A 19,331-nucleotide genomic window follows, 5' to 3' on the forward strand; every position below is an offset into this window, starting at 1 on the left:
TGAGCCCACGTGCCACAACCAGAGTCCATGCAGGGAAGGGAAAGATCCTGTGTGCTTCAACTAAGACCCAATGCAGCTAACTAAATAGAGCTAAATAAATACTAATATTTTAAAAAGGAGAGGTCTCCAAATTCAGCATCTCAGAGAATAAGACATTTATTCCTCTTTCATTTAAAAGGTCAGAGTGAGGGTTCCAGGTCAGTGGCAGTCATTCAGTGGATCAGGAGGACAGAGCTCTATCATTCAGGGCCTCTCTGGTGGCTCAGATGGTAAAGAACTCACCTGCAATGTGGGAGACAAGGGTTTGATCCCTGGGTTGGGAAGATCCCTTGGAGAAGGAAATGGCAACCCACTCCAACATTCTCACCTGGAGAATCCTCATGGGCAGAGGAGCCTGGCAGACTACAGTCCATGGGTTTGCAAAGAGTCAGACATGATTGAGCAACTAAGCACACACACACACACCATCCTTTCAGGGTGGCTGTTGTTGGCTCCATATCCGGAAGACAGATGGTGGGAAGGCAAGTCAGAGCACACCTGTGCGAGAATGCGAGCATCTGGTCACACCAGACTGCAAGGGAGACTGGAAAATATAGTTCAGCTGTGTGAGGCTCAGGAGAAAGAGGAGAAGGGGTTTTGTGGGTAGCTTGCCACCTTTATACCACATGCACCATACAAATTCTGCCTCAGCAAAATAAAAGATACTATATAAAGAGTGATTATGGCTTTTGGGGTTGTCAGAAGCATTCACAGCTATGAACTATAAGAACTGATTCTGCTCAAGAGTCTATTTATGCTTCATCTCAGTAAGGGAAGAGAAAAGGAAAGAGATGCTTTATTTTCTTTGGGGATGATACAGGAGATAATATTAGCTTGTATAAATTGTCTTAAATGATGGTAATACAGGGCTAAAGTCTTTTTTTAAGTATATTTTAGTATTATATAGTATATGTTGAGAAGCTTTTCTCTCTTCAGTTCTTCAGTCTATTAAGGAAGGAAATAGGCCAAGGAAGTTAAACTTCTTTTCTCAGAGGGCCTAACTGTTGGCCCAGGCTGTGTTCCAAGAGCTGAAACAAGGGATGGTAACTGGTGGGGCTGTTCTTTTGCTGAATAAAGAGAAGAAAAGAAGAATTCCATGTCTGTTTCCCAGGCATAAGGAGGACCAGGAAGCAAGGAAATCTCCAATTTTCAAGTCCACTGAGCAGAATACAAGAACAGGATCAAAGACAAAGAGTTCTCCATTGAGAACCAGCAAGATGGAGCAATCAAGTGTTGTGGGCAGCTGAGCCTGGAAAGAAGCCCAGAGGCCAAGGCATTCTTGAGAGGGAGGTTTCTCTAAGACCCTTAAGGAGCTGAGGCTTTGACATTCCAACCCTGCCTGTTAGCTTTAGGCTTGTCCACTACCACCATTTGGAGAAGAGTAATCTGAAGCTAAATCAGACACATTATGAGAATGCAAATCGTGAAGGGAAAACAAGAGTTCACAAAAAAAATTAGTCGAACCACCTGTAGGACCTGTGTTGAAAGAGAGAGTAGCTTTCATGGAGAAGAGCTGTTATGCCATGGCAACTAAGCAACTGAATCTGTGTTTTAAAAGAGTTTGATTTACTGCCTATTCCTGCCATTAACTAGCTTGTGACTTTGGGTAAGTGATCTATACTCTTTAAATCTTAGTTTTTTATTCTGTAAAATGGGAGATAAAAATAATACCTATTTCTCTGAGATTTAAATGAAAGACTGTTCAACTGTATTTAATAAATTATAGTAACTCAACAAATAGTAGCCAAAACTATTTCTAAAAGTGGATTTTTTCTTTCTTTCTTTCTGGGGTATAAAAACTGTTGCTTATACCTAAAAACCAATCAATCAAACCTCACCTGCATGACCTCTTAGGCCCTAGTGAGTACAAGGGGAGGATTAAGTTATGATAACTGACACAGATAGCAAAAATATATGTTAACTTAAGACATTTCTTTTCAGACATGAGTGTTCTACTACAAATCTAGATATATTTCTAAGATCTTAAGGAAATAAATACTATAAAACATGACATAGTTCTAATAATGTAAAAACAAAATTTCCACGGGGATATCTCAGCATTCTCTCATATGTCCCATATGCTAAGAATTCATGATTCTCTGCAATTTATTTAATATTCCCCCAGGAAGCCATCTTTCCTATCGTTACTCTGTCCAGGTCAGTATACATTTCATTTTCAAGGATTCCTAGTCCTTTCTTAGGAACCCATCATCACTGGGCATGCCTGTACATCATCTGACAAACTGTGAGAACTGTATTAGCTGGCAATTGTGAGAACAAAGATTTTTCTAAAGGTGATGAGGCAGAAAGGGAAAGCAGATGCCTGTGAGGAACAGGGAGAAACGTCAAGGGAATTGGTCTATCTTCTTGGCAGCCTGAGATCTGATGATGAGGGGGCTGCGCCAGTGAATTACTTAATGAAAGGGAAGGATCCAGCTGATTGCTCACTAAAGATGACTTGGAAAAGGAAACTGACAGTCTTAGGGAAGAGGAGTTGCAACATAAATTGAGAGGCATATAAAATTTACTGGTGTGATAAAATGAAAGAGATTTTCCCTCATGTGCTGGAAAATTAGTGGAATCTTCAGATTACCATAAAACTGCTTCATAATAATTATTTTAATTATAGGTTTTAAAGCATCTCTTATGTATCCTATATTGAGCTAAGTACTACACATGCTTTACTTCAGTTAATATCCTACCCCTAAGGGTAAGACCAATATTGTCCTCATTTATTCAGACTGGAAAACTGAGGTTCACAGAGGTTAAGTCCTTACCTTAGTCTTAAGTAACTTTAAGGAATGAATGCAAAGTACAGAGCAAAAAATCATCTACATGAAACGTAGCTAGGGAAAGAGATCTGTTCAAAGCTTACTTTCCAGTGATACTAAAATTCTAAGAAAACTTTACTCACATCCTCTTGGATGAATTGATAACTAGTTTTTGTGTCAAGAAAGGCACATTTCTCTGAGGTCATGTTGCAGCGTTTTCAAAAGGGTTTCCCTCAAAGGTGTTTCATCCATTAGTATCAGCAAAGATCTCACGGAATGACTAATTTTTAGTAGTTGTGACCATCAAGCCTTATTGAGTCATTCTCTTTAGAATTAACCTCTGATTCATCAGATCTGTTTTTAACATTAATTATATTTAACATCTGACATCTTCTTTACCCATTATCCACATCATTGAATACCAGGGAAAAAATAAGCCAAACCCAGATTAAGGTTAAAATAATACTCAGTTATTAGTGATTTAAATTAAAATTGAGTAACCTCAACATCCCATTAAGGAAAAAAGCAAACAAACAAACCTACATTTCATAAGGTAAAAAAGAACATAAAGTATTTTTCTTAACATTTGATGTTAATTTCATCTACAAGTTACATGATACAAATTGTATACTTTTACATAAAAAGGATTGTTTTAATGTGATCATTCTAAGAAATGCAATGATTAGCAAGAAAGCATCTAGCTGCCCTTCCAGACCCTTGTGGCATTGCAAAATGATTGATGATAAATAGCTAAGGCTTCTAAAATTGCCACTAATATTTGTATATAACCTGTGCCTAGGCCTCTAACTGAAAATGATTAGTATTTTAACTCTGAACATGCAGAAAGATGTCAGCAACACTGGATCAGATAGACTATCTTAGAGAGAACTTCTTTCTCCCTTTGATAAAACAAAAGTACCTGTGGTGAACATTTGTTGTTTTTGCCAGTGCAGCATCTCTTCCTCTTAGCTTGATAATGTCCCTCTAACTCTCTGGGGAATACCCATCCCCATCACGTGTCATCTTGGTGGACTCAAACTACAGACCAAAGTGAAAAGGGTTGGGATGGCACTTTTCATCTCTACTCTCACTTTCCAATCAGATAGGAGTCCTAGGAAATTGGCTCAAGGATAGACGATGGTCAGAGGAGAGTCTTTTGATGACAATTCCCCAAAGAGATTGTCCTTGTTTCTTCACCCAGATCCTTGTTACTGTCCTGCTTTTGTCTGGAGTTCTGATTGTGCTTCCATTTCTTAGATCTTAGGAGCTATTCCACTTCTACTAAATTCCACTCTTAAGTTGATAAGTTTCTGTTGTTTGCATTAACAGGTATTACTCATGTCCTTTCTTTTTTTCACTGCAAATCTTAATAAACACTTTTTCTCTTTTTAGCATCCTAAAATGAGATCACATCTTTCCTAACTGCGTTTCAGTCTTAACAAATGTAATATTTTCAATTGGGATGAACTTTTGATTAAGAGAATCATACCACAATCTAAACTATGTCATGATACAAATAACCACAGACAATAAAAACAAGAGCTCTTTTTCATTCTTAGTTAATTTCTCCTAAACACTTAATATTTTGAGTTATCATCACTGGGAAACAAATAGAAAATATAACTCTTTCATGCTTGAGCTTTTTCAAAGTCTGCCTTCTAGTGTAAAATTTGAGCCAGCAAAAATATAATTATGGCTCTGTTTTCAAGTATTGAAACAGTTAAACTATCTTTCTGGGTTAGGCTAAATGTATATCCAAAGGTGTATTATAAAGAATGAACACAATTTGCTTAGACATTTCAGGTAAAATTCACTTACTCTCAATTATCTGGCCACCTAGATTTGAAATGATTAACAGCTTCAAGAGTTCATTAAATCAATTGAAAATAGATGTAACCACTCACTGATGAGTGATAGTTACCAGGTTGGGCATGGGGGTGCCCTCCCTCAGGACCAGCCAACATGCTAACCAGGCTGGGGAGCACTGTAGACCTCTCATTCTTCAACACCCATCATATCTGAGGTTTTCCAGCTCATAACATGTCTATACTGTGTAAAACATGTAAGTACATTTTAAGAACAATTATTAAGAGGAACACATTCAAAACTGTCATTACATTCATCATATTCAGCATTTTATATTTGCCTACTGAAAACTTCCCTAAACCCCAAGGCCAAGTTTCCATGTACCTCTTGTGATTACCCTTAAGAGTCCTTGTCTTTATCCCTATCAGAGCATTTATCCTACTCTTTTCATCTTTTGGCCAGACCTCATCCATACCAGTGCTCACACATAAAGTTTATTAATGACACAGAGTATGCATTATTACCACTCAGCCAGGTATGGAGTCGATTACTTAGTAAATAACTGATGATAAATGAATGAATGAAAATAAACAAATGACCCATCACTGTCTTCAAGTAGCACCAAGGACAGTTGGTGGAGAAGAACCAGTAAAACAAAAACAATTTGCTAGGTGTTTTGATAAGAGTCGAGGAGAGGCTGAGAGTCAGGAAATTGGCACCCATTTCTCCAAATCTTCCTGAAAATGGTGTGCTGAGCCTTAGTGGAAAAGCAGGTGTCACAAGTTCAAGGTGGCAACAAAAGAAAGAGTAAGCTACAGGAAAGGCAGGAGACCTGGTAGCTTGAGATGCTATTAAGTGACTAAAACACAGTCTAAATCAAGGGCTCTTAATCCAGACTGCAGATCCTGAAAGGTCCATGGATAAAATACAGAAGAGTCATGGACTTGGATGGGAAAAAAATAATCCTGTTTACATTAATCTCTAACTGAAATTTAGCATTTCTTTTGATTATGAATGTGACAGCTATTGTATTAGCGATAACCTGTGACCTTTTTCCTAAAAACAAATAATAGAAAATTTCATATCGTAGTAGAGTCATTGTAGCTATCTTAAAATAGTTTACACTCATTGATGATTTGAATTGTGGCAGTAATTGGATACACAAAAGATCTTTAATGTTTTATTTATTTTTATACTGTTTCCTCTACTTATATATATTTAAGATTTTCTAAAATAAAACATTTGAAAACATCAATAAAGAATGAGATGAAACAAAACTGGTAGAATCACAGAATTCTATAGGATCCTCTTTTTAATATAATCTTAATGTTTAATAAAAGTTTATAGGTACACATATTTACAAGTTGCTTCAGTCATGTCTGACTCTTTTGTGACCCCCATGAACTGTAGCCCACCAGGCTCCTCTTTCCATGGGATTCTCCAGGCAAGAACACTGGAGTGGGTTGCCATGCTCTTTTTCGGGAAGCCTTCCTAACCCAGGGATCAAACCTGCATCTCTTTTGTCTCTTGCAATGGCAGGCGGATTCTTTACCACTAGCACCATTTGTTTTAAAATACTTAGGTGGCTATTTCTCTAACATTTATTTATATTTCGTTATTCTGCATATTTTATTGTATGTGTTTAAATATTTAAAAGTATTGTTAAGAAGGGATCTCTAAAGTTCTCCAAATTGGTAAAGGGGTCCATGATAATAGAATGTAAAGGCTCTAAAGGCTTTTCAGGGTGGAAACCAGAGAATGGGGACTAATGGAAGAATAAAAGGGAAACTTAGAGCCAGTGTTTTCACCAGAGATACCCACTCAGTCCTAGAATTTGCTCTGCATATTATTATTTTCCCTTTATCCCTTCCGCGGGGCTCACCCACCACAAAAGCATTATTTATGTTTAACTTTATCCAAGAAAAAACAAGGCAAAACTTTGCTAACTAATTTTCATTATATCAGGACACAGCTTAGAGTTTTTGAACTGTCACTTTTTTTCATTTTTACAAATTATGAGGAATAAGTGGCCAAATATTGCATTTTAGGAGATGAATACACAAATTATATTTGAAAATAAGTTTATGAAAAGAAAATCATAATGATCATAATAAATTATCTTGAATGTGTACTTCTTTTCAAAGAAGTTTCATACCTACAGTGTTTGTCCTTATAAAAAAGTCTTTGAAATAGGTAAAATATGGACACAGGGGAATGAACAAAAGGAAATTGTGACATGAAGATATTAGAGCTGGTTGACAAACATAAGGACTCATTCTGCTATCTATTCATATTGTGTGTGATGGAATAATACAGGGACTAAAAGACAGCATTTCTAGCTTCAAAGAATGCCCATTTTACTCCATATACGGACCCAAACCATACGTCTGTGAAAGCGTATGTGACTGTTTAACAGTATAACTGGTGACAAAACTTCCAAAATGACTTATTTGAGTAATTTGAACACACATAAACTTGGAGTTGCTTCATGGAAAAGGCTTTTAAGCTCCACTTTTAAGCTCAAGAGTAATAGATGACTAATAAATACTGTGCGTTTAGTAGATTCTGGGCACTGTGCTAAACCGTTGTCATGTTCCTCAGGGTCACACAACAGGTTAGTGATAGATCCTGCAGGAGAACACAGTTTGAATTCCAAGTAAGAGCTCTTAAATATTGATTCATAGCCTCCATGGGGACTAGGACTGAGTCTCCTTGTTGTTTCTGGAGCAGCTAGCATGGTGTTTGGTAGACTTTAGATGTTTGAAAATTTGTAGTTGAGTGTATTTTAACTAAAGCAAGGTGGAATGGCTCCAATCTAATAAGCGATAACACTGACATTCAAGTCAACTGGCTGTTAAACAAAGGTCAGTCAAGACAAGTCTATGGTTTTTCCAGTCATGTATGGATGTGAGAGTTGGACTGTCAAGAAAGCTAAGCGCCGAAGAATTGATGCTTTTGAACTGCGGTGTTGGAGAAGACTCTTGAGAGTCCCTTGGACTGCAAGGAGACCCAACCAGTCCATTCTAAAGGAGGTCCGTCCTGGGTGTTCATTGAAAGGGCTGATGCTAAAGCTGAAACTCCAATACTTTGGCCACCTCATGTGAAGAATTGACTCACTGGAAAAGACCCTGATGATCGGAGGGATTGGGGGCAGGAGAAGAAGGGGATGACAGAGGATGAGATGGCTGGATGGCATCACTGACTCAATGGACATGAGTTTGGGTGAACTCCAGGAGTTGGTGATGGACAGGGAGGCCTGGCGTGCTGCAGTTCATGGGCTTGCAGAGTCGGACACGACTGAGCGACTGAACTGAACTGAACTGAATTCTTTCCATTAAATCCATCATTCCAAACAATTAACAGCACAGACATGGACAAAATCACACTTAGTCATCTGTTCATTTCTATAGCTCAACACTGAACAACAAAATACATATCTGTGTAAAGAGAGGGAGTGAGACGATCTTGCACGTGTCTTTCTGTGTGTGCATTATGTGTGTGTTATTTATTAGAAACTCCTGTTCATCATTCAACCGCTTGGTCTCCATTTCTTTTTCTTATCACAAGGCCAGTATTTCTTCTTTTCATTATGATGTTCTAAATATTTTAATGTGAGCATACATTGGATTTTAGCCTCATTTATCATTTAATTTTCACCTTGTATCTTATCCTATTTCCATGAATCAGTCATATGGACAGATGACAAATTGTTTATTCCTTTTATTTATTTCCAAATAGATTATCCTTCCTGGATGTATGACTCACATGTCCTCTATTTTTTTACCCAGTGTTCTGACCGGAAAACCACAGCTCTTGATTTCAAAAGGCTTGCAACTTGGTTTCCTTGGAATTACCACCTCCATGCTGCCTCTCCCCAGAGAAATCCTAGTTGAACAGTTCTGCTTGATTTACCCAAATCCTCTGGCATCATCCAATTACCCAAGATGAGGGTTTTGTAACTAATTACATCAAATGCTTCTCAGAGTTCAAATTTTAAAATGCCCTCTCTTTATTAACAAAATGGCTGTTCACATTGTCTCAGACAAACTCATGATGGTTATCTTAAATTAGTTATTCTTGATATTGATTTCCTCTTAATTTTTGTTCTATGATTTTGTAAATTCTTGACAATCCATTCCCATGACAATACTTAGGAGATAATATCCACAGGAAAATTCAAAAACAATACCAGGACGTACTATTTCCCAGCCAGGCTTTATTTCTTCAGTGGCTCTTTGATTCAAGCACCAGTAACTAAACAAGGGATGCTCCCTGCTCAAAGAGTGGTCCTCACAGCACACATATATCTGTATGTGTATGGGATACATCTGTATCACCCAGGACTATAGAATCCGGGCTCCCCTGGGGCCGACTGAATCAGAAGCTGCATTTTTAACCAGTTTTCCAGCAGATATTCTAAAGGTTTAATCTAGTACTTCTGCTCTAAATGATTAGTAGTGCTTATTTAGGGATACGGTATCGAGATGAAGGGGCTTGCCTGGTGGCTCAGACGGTAAAGAACTGCCTACAACACTGGAGACCTGGGTTTGATCCCTGGATTGAGAAGATCCTCTGGAGAAGGGAATGGCAACCCACTCTAGTATTCTTGCCTAGAGAATACCATGGACAGAGGAGCCTGGAAGGCTACAGTCCATGAGGTCACAGAGAGTTGGACATGACTGAGTGACTAACACACACACACATTGAGATGAAATCTTCACTCAAATTTGAATTCAATGAAAAAAAGTAAGGGAACTGACATGTGAGAGTATGATTAGCTTAGGAGTGGGATAACTGCATTACCATTACAAACCCTTCCTAACTCTTCATCTTCTCATACTCTATCAAATCAACTATTATCTTGAATTTCTCCACAACATATAGTTTCTAGTTTGGCCAGGACAAACTCTGCACTGTTTCCCAAGTGTTGTGTGGCTGTACTTACTGTTTTAGTCAGGATTCTCCAGCAAAACAGAACCAATAGGATGGAGAAACAGAACCCACGTGGATTTATCACAAGAAACTGTCTCGTGTGATTCTGGAGGCTGCAGAGTGAGTCAGGACATTGGAGACCCTGGGATGCTGATGGTTTACTTCCAGTCTGAATCTGAAGACCTGAGAATCAGGAGAGAAGATGATGTAGGTTCCATTCCAAATACCGGCAGGCTCAAGACTCAGGAAAAGTTAGTGTTTCAGTCCAAGTTTGAGGGCAGGAAAAAGTCTATCTCTCTGTTTGAAAGGAATCAGGAAGGCAGAATTCTTTTTTACTTGAGGGAAGGCCGGTTGTTCTTTTCTAGGTAGGCCTTCAACTGGTTGAGTAAACACCATCCACAGCAGGGAAGGCAGTCTTCCCTCAGTTCACTGATTTAAATGTTAACCTCATCTAAAACACCCTCACAGTATCACCCAGAAAATATTTGACACAATAACTGGACACCCCACGGCCAGGCAAGTTGACACATAACATTAACCGTGACACTTTTCATGTTTTCATTGCTTGGAATTGTCCCCTTTCCATTGCATACCTGTCAAGTCAGAGCTCAAGTCTATGTTTTCCAAGAAGATTTCCCTAACCTTCCTTCATTGATTTCTTCCTTGTCTCAGCTACCGATAGCACTCAGAGAGTCAACACTATGCGTTAGTCCAGCGTGATATACTATCTTAGTTTTTCTACTCTTGTTTTTGGTGTATCAGACTTGCCTCTACTCAACTGGTGATAATCATAAAGGCAGGACTCCTGCCATACTTTTAACATAAACCTCACAGTGCTCAATACTCCTCATATTTTGGCTAATTGGTTTATTTATTTTCCTAGTTCATAAAAATTTTTATCTGAGTACTTTGACTAACTAGAAGATACTATAATATTTTTCCCATAAGAAGTACTTACTACTGGAATAAGCATTATTATTACATGCATACTGAGACAGTCTTGGAGATAGCCATGATGCTGAATTTTTATTGTACCACCTATTGAGTACAAAAAAAAATGACACCAGTGTAGAGGGTCTTAACTTGCATTCCCACACTGACATAGGTTTTGCTGAAAAAGCCTAGGGAAATAAGATGTTCATATAGTAACCTACTTGAGGTTGCTGCTGCTGCTGCTAAGTCACTTCAGTCATGTCCGACTCTGTGCGACCCCAGAGACAGCCGCCCATCAGGCTCCACCATCCCTGGGATTCTCCAGGCAAGAATACTGGAGTGGGTTGCCATTTCCTTCTCCAATGCAGGAAAGTGAAAAGTGAAAGTGAAGTCATTCAGTCATGTCCGACTCTTCGCGACCCCATGGACTGCAGCACACCAGGCTCCTCCATCCATGGGATTTTCTGGGCAAGAGTGCTGGAGTGGGGTGCCATTGCCTTCTCCAACTTGAGGTTGAGTAGGCAGCAATTATATTGTAATGTCCTAGAGCTACTGATGCTGGGCTTTGCAAAAAGGAGATTAATGACACAGAAAAGACCATGGTGCTGCACAATGAAGATATTTATTTTCAGCTCAAAGTCTACACAGAAGGTGATTCTTCTCACCCAAAGGAGTTTAAAATGTTCACTGGTTGGTTGACTTCAACAAAGAAACAGATGGACAGTGGTAGAATTGATGAGACTACGGTGACATAGGCGTCTACAGCTAAGGGGAACCTCTAACACCTCCCGCAGGACAGTGATTAGCTCTCTTGGGCACACCTGGAGGAGGTAGGAAGAGGTAAAGGGATAGGCAGGAGGTTAAATGAGGAGGAAGAAGTGGATCTCTGTTCTTAAAACTGGGCTACTGCCACTGACGAGTCTCCTTGCTATCTAGGGAGCCATGTGTGTCTTCACAGAAGCTCCCAGGGCTGGGCTGGCTACATTGTCTCTGGCAATGGCCCTGGCACATTAGCTTTCTATTCTTTGATAAAGTAATCCACATGTTCATGCTCCTTTCCCTAAAATGGTTCCCTCTTAAAAACCTCATCCTTAGGTAGATTGTCTGCACTTAAAGGAGAAAAGAGAACACTTTTCTGTTTGCCTGTGGTTTGGGGGTCCTGCCCTAATATTTACACGGCAGGATTAAGAGTACAAATGGAGGTCCATATACTGTGTGTCTAAATACTTAAAGTTTAAGCCAACAAATGCTTGCATGAAATACATTCCAACCTACATCCTTGACCTAGAAAGCCTGGCTCAAATTTAAGCTTCATCGTAGCCCTTATGTATAGTTCTGTTCACAACAACAGCTTCCCTTTATCACAATCTTGGGTACAGTCTGCCCTTTGGAAGATGCACAAGACAAAGATACCAATTCAGATCAAATATACTCGGTTCCTGTTGGGTGGGCAATTCTGGTGTCTCTGGAATTTAGACATTGGTCTTAGAACTGGGGTCACAAACTCAGTGGGAAGGGAAACAGCCAGCAGATGGCTACAGTCAAATCTTTGCTTCAGGAGCCCAGAGCAGCAGATTCACCTCCCCAGGTCTAAAGGCAATACTGAGGCTAGGGGTAGGAGGCAGACAGGGACCCTTGTACATCAGTAAAAAAGTTTTGCAACTGCAAATCAAACAAAATGCAGGGAAAGCAATCCAGTGGGAAACACACATATACTACTCAGGTCGGCGAGTTAAAAGAGGCAGTCTCAGGAAATTTCCGTACAAACAGGCACCTTGTATTTCCAGCTGATTTTGGAAAGGACTCAAGTCCTTCACACAGGGCAATTGGAGAAAACTCCATACATAAAAAGTGTACTTGGTGTCAACCGCATAAATAAGAATTTGGGGCATCCTGTGATTTTTACCAAAGCCCCTGAAGCAAGAGGCAGACACCCAGGATAACCAGGATAAGATACAGAGCAAAGAATTATCAGCAGAATCTAGGAAAAGAGGAATCCAGACCATCCTAGGTCAGAAATCATGTTCTTGGTTACAGATCTATGATATATCCTCATGGTTCACTGAACAGCAAAATGTACATAGTACTTTCAGAGTCAGGGTTCAGTCATTCTCAATATATCCCATTGTTATCGCTCCCATTGTTATCGCTTCTCGGCCTTTTGGCTAAGATCAAGTGCAGTATCTGTTCTTATCAGTTGAATATCCCATTGTTATCTATATGAATTCTCTAGCTCATATTATAGATTCCTACACCAGCTCAGGAAAAACAGCTGAGCCCCTTCTCCCCATCCCTGCCTTCAGTGACTTCAGGATGGTTGCTTAAAATTGGTATTGATGGGAGTATGTTTAAACACCATTTGTTGTAGCTGTGTAGTCGCTAAGTTGTATCTGACTCTTTTTTAACCCTGAGGACTGTAGCCCCCCAGGCTTCTCTGTCCATGGGATTTCCCAGGCAAAAATACTGGAGTGGATTGCCATTTCTTCTCCAGGAAATCTTCCTCACCCAGGGATCAAACCCATATCTCTTGCATTAGCAGGCAAATTCTTTACCACTGAGCCACCAGGGAAGCCCATTTTTTAACACCATAGAAAGCAACAAACATTACAAATTAGGCCTGTCTTCCCCTAGAGAGCCTTTTATTATTAATTTACCAGCACACAACTGTTTGTATGCCAAAAGCAGACAAAAATATCAGGTAAGTAGTTCTCTTCTTAATGATGCTAATTCCTCAGTAGGCTACATATTTATTATACACAGCCATAATTTACATACTTATATCTAGATCTTATTTGAGGATATATAAAGTCCAAAAACTAGATTTTGTTTTCGAAGATTATAAATGAGAAATATCTATGTTTAAAAACTGCCAGGGTCATCTGATATTTTTATCCAAATGTTATTTGAAAAGAATCATTTATTGCCCAGGAAAGTAATAAAAATTAGTTTTGTGTTTAGGAAAAAAGGAGAGGAAAAAAAAATTCTCCTGCACCTGGTCAGAAAGTGCTACTTAGCTTCTGAGACTAATTTTGAACAGCAGGAAGGCACTCTCATGTTGATGGTTTTACTCTGGGGTTTGTTTTCTGAAACTGCCTAGAGCATCAAATCCAAAAAAACAGACGTGTGTGTGCATTTCCTATGGGAGTCTGTCATCCCTTTGGTTCCCTTCTCCTGTAAGAAATGGAAAAGCCAAGTTTCTTCCTCCGAGTCACGCTTCAACACGCCAAGGGCGGACACGGCACACCTGCTCCACCTTCGCCACACGTCACTCATCATCCGCAGAGAGAGAGGCATCCGGAGGGAACAGGGCGAGGGCGATCATCAGCCACCTAAAGAACCGGGCACGGCCTCCTCAGCTGTTTTCTGTGTCTGAAGGCATAAAGTTACAAAATTTGGAAAAGTCAGAACTGCAGGGCAAACCAGCTGCATAACTCCTTTACAGGGAATGGGGATGGGAGAAAGTGTTCATGGTTTTTCAGCTCTGAGCACAGTTTGGAGAATACTAAACACAGGTGCCATGACTCCAGCCTCTTCCTGATTTATCTGCAACATCTGTGGAGAAATCCACAGCCTAGAAAGAAATTACCTTGACAACTCCTTTTACCCAAAGAACTGTTGGATTTTTCTCAACATTCCAGTGTAATACTTGCACCCAAAATGCATTTGTGGAGTTGAATTGGAAAGATTTTCATTTGAATTGACTCTAACAGTTCTGATCTGGGTGGGGTTAATTGGTCTAGTGAACAGTAAATATTTTGATTTCCAATGAAATTCTGAAGACTAAGTATCTTCTTTAGAGTAAGCATTATATTGTAGACACCCCATTAATTTTTACTGTGGTAGGCTTAATGATGGCTCCCAAAGATGTTCATATCCTAATCTCCAGAACCTCCAGGGAATATATGATGTGACATGACAAAAGGGGCTTTACAGGTGTGACTCGGTTAAGAACTTGAGATGGGAAGAGTAGTTTGAATTACCCAGGTGGGCCCAGTGTAGGCACAGGAAATTTATAAAGGAGAGGGCAGGGGGCGTGGCGGAGAGATTCACTGTTGTGTTGCTGTCCTTGACAGAACAAGGGATGTGGAGCCAAGAAATATAAGTTACCTCTGCAAGCTGGAAAAAGCAAAGAAATGAGTTCACCTCTGGAACACCCAGAAGGAATAGGGCCCTGCTGCCACCTTGACTTCAGCCCAGTGGAAGACATGTTGGACTTCAGACCTCTAGAACTGTAAGAAAATACATTTTTGCTATTTTAAACCACTGATTTGTTATAGCAATAGTAAGAAATTAATATATTTATGAAATAAAATTTAAAAATCCATTAAACTCTAAAGGGGGAATTTGTGTCTGAAGTCTGCAAAGTTTAGAGACCATACCATTATGTTTCATCACACTTGTCACAATTATATGCAAATGACTATCCAGATTTTATACCCAAGGCACTTGTGTTTCAACAACACTTTTTATTTAAGGCTGCTGCTGCTAAGTCGCTTCAGTCGTGTCCGACTCTGTGCGACCCCATAGACGGCAGCCCGCCAGGCTCTGCCGTCCCTGGGATTCTCCAGGCAAGAACACTGGAGTGGGTTGCCATTGTCTTCTCCAATGCATGAAAGCTAAAGGATAGCTTTTAGACTTAAGGGAAAAGATATGATAGCATATGCTCTCCTGGGAAAGACTGAAGGCAGCAGGAGACGGGAACGACAGAGGATGAGATGGTTGAATGGCATCACCGACTCAATGGACTTGAGTTTGAGTAAACTCCAGGAGCCGGTGATGGACAGGGAGGCCTGGCGTGCTGCAGTCCATGGGGTTGCAAAGAGTAGGACACAATTGAGCAACTGAACTGATGATAGCATCAGTTAAGAGAGATGTATTTAAAATACTAATGCAGACTCAGCATAGCTAAAGCAGATAGGTTGCCAGTTAATTATGATAACTTGACTTTTTGATGAGTGAAATCTCACATTCTTTGGAAATTGAGTTTGGGTGTGTGTGTGCAGTTAGCTGGAAGGATAGTAGGAAGCAAAATAACCCATTTTAAGAATGCTATCTAAAACTTCAAGGGAAGTCTGTGTTCTATTCCCCCACCTCAAATAAAAACAAAAGGGGGCAGTGGGAGATGCGAACGTTTTGAGGGGAGGGAGGTCACCCAGTAGTCATAGCTTATAAACTCTGTAAGTGAAGTTGATAAGGCATGGGCAGGATAGTGTCTTTTGGAAACCTGGCAAATAAGGCACAAGCCTACAAATGAACCATAAACTCAAAGAAAAAATTCCAGTTTTTAACCAATTTTTCACTGACCTAAGAAACCATGAGACAAAAAAAAAAAAAAATTCTATAAGGCAGAAGCCTGCCTTGGAGAGAAGCCAGGGTCAGCCAACTGTAGCAAAGCTTATTGTTGTTTTCATAAGGTGGATGGATGTGGATCCACCAGTGAATGAGGAAGGCATAGTCAAAGGTGGTGATTCAGTTTGCAAGAAAAGCATCTCCAATGCTCCCTTACTGTGAAGTTAACAGAAATAAGATACCAAAATTTACTAAGGTCTCAGAGGTTGGACTGTCATGTCTGAAGTCTGCTACCTTGATGCAATTTTAGAAAACTATACAGATTTGGGAGTGGAACAGCACAACTCCTGATCCAACAATTTCTCTTTACTCAGCAAATAGAAGGCTGTGTAAAGGCCCCCCTGGATGTAAGTCTCAGAGCTGTGTGATGAGCCAAGCACAACAGCAAATAGGTCCTGAACCCATTTGCATCTGAGGAGAAACTTGTAAGTAGGATGCAAAAAGAGTCTGGACTTAGAGTGACTAAACAACTCTTAGACAAGCAGTACTTGCTGTCAGTTTTCCAATGAATACCAAAAGCTAGAAAACTCCTTTCTAGATGGATAGGATGAGTGTCCTGATGCCTTCGAGGAGCTATGTTAATTTTCTCTCAAATTCAGTCGCTTTCAACATACCAGTTTGATTTTGCAGCAGTGACCAAGGTTTTCTGTCTTATACTTCCATGACTACCTGCATGGCCTTGCTTTTACAGACTGTGTAGGAGAAGAGCACGCACTATGCCAGTGTTCTCTTTCTGCTTCCCCATCCATATTATTAAAGCTGCTCAACTTAGACCCCAGAGGTATAGTTTGTAAACGTCATTGTTTCACAGACCCCTTAAAAATCCAATAAAAGACATGTAACCCTCTCACTCTATCCAAAGAGGAGGCTCTCTATACACACATAATTATATACCACATGCCAAATATATTTGCAGGAGTTCACGAACTCCTGAAAGCCCATTTATGGGAGCCCACATAAAAAAGCCCTTGCCCTACAGGATTTTCTTCACCCTGTTATAGAGTTGCCAAGAGCTTTGAAAAGAGAGAGAGGAGTGCAATGATGCATGTGACTTTTCAGATAGCTTGGATAGTTCCATGAGCTGTTGAAGAGTCAAAAAGCAAATAAACGTCAACAGTTCTGAATCCCAACATTGTTTAATGACAACCTTCCCATGTTTGCCAACTTGCTGCTTAACAACAATCCTGTTGACACTGTGGAAAAGGCTTTCCAGGTCCTCCCAGGTAAATAAGACACTCCTACTGATCACCTGGCCACCCAACTGAACTCTAATGCACACAGAATTCATGACGATGAGTCACTCTCTTTGCCAAATGTCCGTTGACATAGCATAGATTTTGCCTCTTCGTAAGAGCTTTTCATGTACTAATCCCAGCAAAGATCATTATAAGAAGGCATCAATTCTAAGCAAAACTCTATGACTGAAATGAAAGGTGTTGTTTTCACATTTGTGAGAAGTGTAAATGTCTAACTTTTCTGAAGCATTCCATTCCCATTGCTCTCAGGCCTTAGCATATGACTTTCTGGATGGGGGGAAAGATTTTCTTTCTTTTTTTTTTTTAACTTATTTCATTTGTTGCTGAAGTTAAGTCTCACCAATTTATGTGCAATTCAGTTTGTTACTGGGAACAGGGAAGCAAAATTGAAAATTAGAACATTCATCAATTCTTCAGAAACAAATGGGACAAGTGGTAGATTTCCTGAGGTAGAAAAACAAAGAGACAAGGGAAGCATAACTTTCGATGTTGAAAAGACAACTGTGGAGTGGATGGCAGATAAACAGCATTTTGCCCTGCTAGCTCCACTGCAGAGGTAACCTGATCACTCTGTACAACCTGGCAAGAAGCCTCGGGCAGGAGCAAAGAACTATCCCAGGCAAGTAGGGGGTGAGGCGTGGAAGTTGTTAGATTGGCTTACCAAACCCTTCCCTAACAGCCAAGAAGGAAGTGGATTACCTATGGCTGTGACTAAGGAACTTATGGCCAACAAGACCAGTTGCCTGCACAGAATTCTGCCAAGTTCAGTAGCTTCAGCTTTCATGATGGTTTTACACAGGTTTGGAAAGCAGGTGGAAATATATGGGGGGGAAGTCCAGGAGGTAGATTTCATTTTAGACAGTAAATGAAGATAAGCAAGATTTCCCCAATGCAGGAGAAGGATAAATTAGGAGTTGGGGATTAACATAAATACACTAACATATGTAAAATAATCAACAAGGAGCTACTGTATAGCACAGGAAACTCTACTCAATATTCTGTAATAACCTATATGGGAAATGAATTGGAAAAAAAAGATACATGTTTATGTATAAGTGACTTACTTTGCTATACACTTGAAACGTGACACTGTTAATCAACTATAGTATAAAATAAACATTAAAAAGTTTTCACCAAATCCAAAGTGATTAAATTATTAGAAACCATCTTAAATGCTAGAGGTCATATTGGAGGTAGACAGATTAATGAGGACAGGGTTCCTGGTATAAGAGGAACCTGAATTGGACTTGTAGTAGGCCATGTTCAGGGACCCTGGAAATAGAGAATTGGATGCAGGAGGTACTACAGTGGAAAACCAATTATAGATTAATAACAACTGAAGAAACCACAAATTAGTGAGAAGGCATCAAATTTAACCAGGTGTTAGCATGATTGAGAATGAATTTTAGTGCTTTAACTTCTTGGGTTAGGATTCCTATTTTCTAAAAAAGCACATTCTAATCGCTCAACTATGCAGAAAACCAAAACAATAGCTATAGTGAAGGGGGTTTTACCATTACAAATGTCAAGAAAGGATGATCTACACAGTTCCTCTTACTTGAATAGAAAGTTCTTAGAAATGTCATTCAATGATTTGCCCATAGTGTGAATGATTTAAAATGAAGACTTCTAATTATTTCTAGCTATAAATTGAGAACATATTTTACGTTAGGCAGCATTATTGGACTCTAATATTCACATGAACTTTATCTAAGAAGCTGAAGGTCTAAAAACCTGTAGTAAAAAGGACACCTTGACTTTATTAGTGTTTCAAAACCCCAGTAGAACCTTCTCCCAAGAGTTATAATATCACACAAAAGTAGAGGAAAGACTTCTAAGAAGTCTTCTGCAGTTTATGAAGGAGCTTCATTTACTGGAATTTATTTTATTTTTATTATTATTACTGAAATAGGAAAAAGTGATCTTTCTAGGTGTAGTCAGAAAGTCTGCTTTTTTAACTATTATGATTATTCACTAAAATAAGGTCTCTGTTCTATATACTGAAATATTTATTTAAAATGTGTAGCAAGGAAATTTCTTCACTACTGTGTTTTTCTTAATACAGAGTGATTTGCTGTTGAAGTTCAGTCACTAAGTTAATGTCTGACTCTGCGACCCTGTGGACTGCAGCACACCAGGCTTCCATGTCCTTCCCTATCTCCTGGACTTTGCTCAGACTCATGTCCATCGAGTCAGTGATGCCATCCAACCATCTCATTCTCCGCCACCCCCTTCTCTTGCCCTC

General features: G+C 39.5%; 1 long non-coding RNA gene and 1 pseudogene across 1 annotated transcript in view; one reads left to right on the forward strand and one right to left on the reverse strand.

Moving 5' to 3' along the window:
• Positions 1 to 19,331, reverse strand: part of LOC121818747 (uncharacterized) — a 124,045-nt gene that overhangs the window by 33,124 nt on the left and 71,590 nt on the right. Inside the window, exons 3-5 of the long non-coding RNA XR_009599639.1 lie at positions 14,589 to 14,710; positions 10,703 to 13,850; positions 9,562 to 9,731 (exon numbers count right to left, since the gene is read on the reverse strand). This is a non-coding gene — a long non-coding RNA (uncharacterized LOC121818747). The remainder of the gene's footprint in view (positions 1 to 9,561; positions 9,732 to 10,702; positions 13,851 to 14,588; positions 14,711 to 19,331) is intronic.
• On the forward strand, positions 12,627 to 12,733 carry LOC114113451 (U2 spliceosomal RNA; annotated as a pseudogene).

This window comes from Ovis aries, chromosome 2 (genome assembly GCF_016772045.2).
Source record: "Ovis aries strain OAR_USU_Benz2616 breed Rambouillet chromosome 2, ARS-UI_Ramb_v3.0, whole genome shotgun sequence".
NCBI classification, from domain to species: domain Eukaryota; kingdom Metazoa; phylum Chordata; class Mammalia; order Artiodactyla; family Bovidae; genus Ovis; species Ovis aries.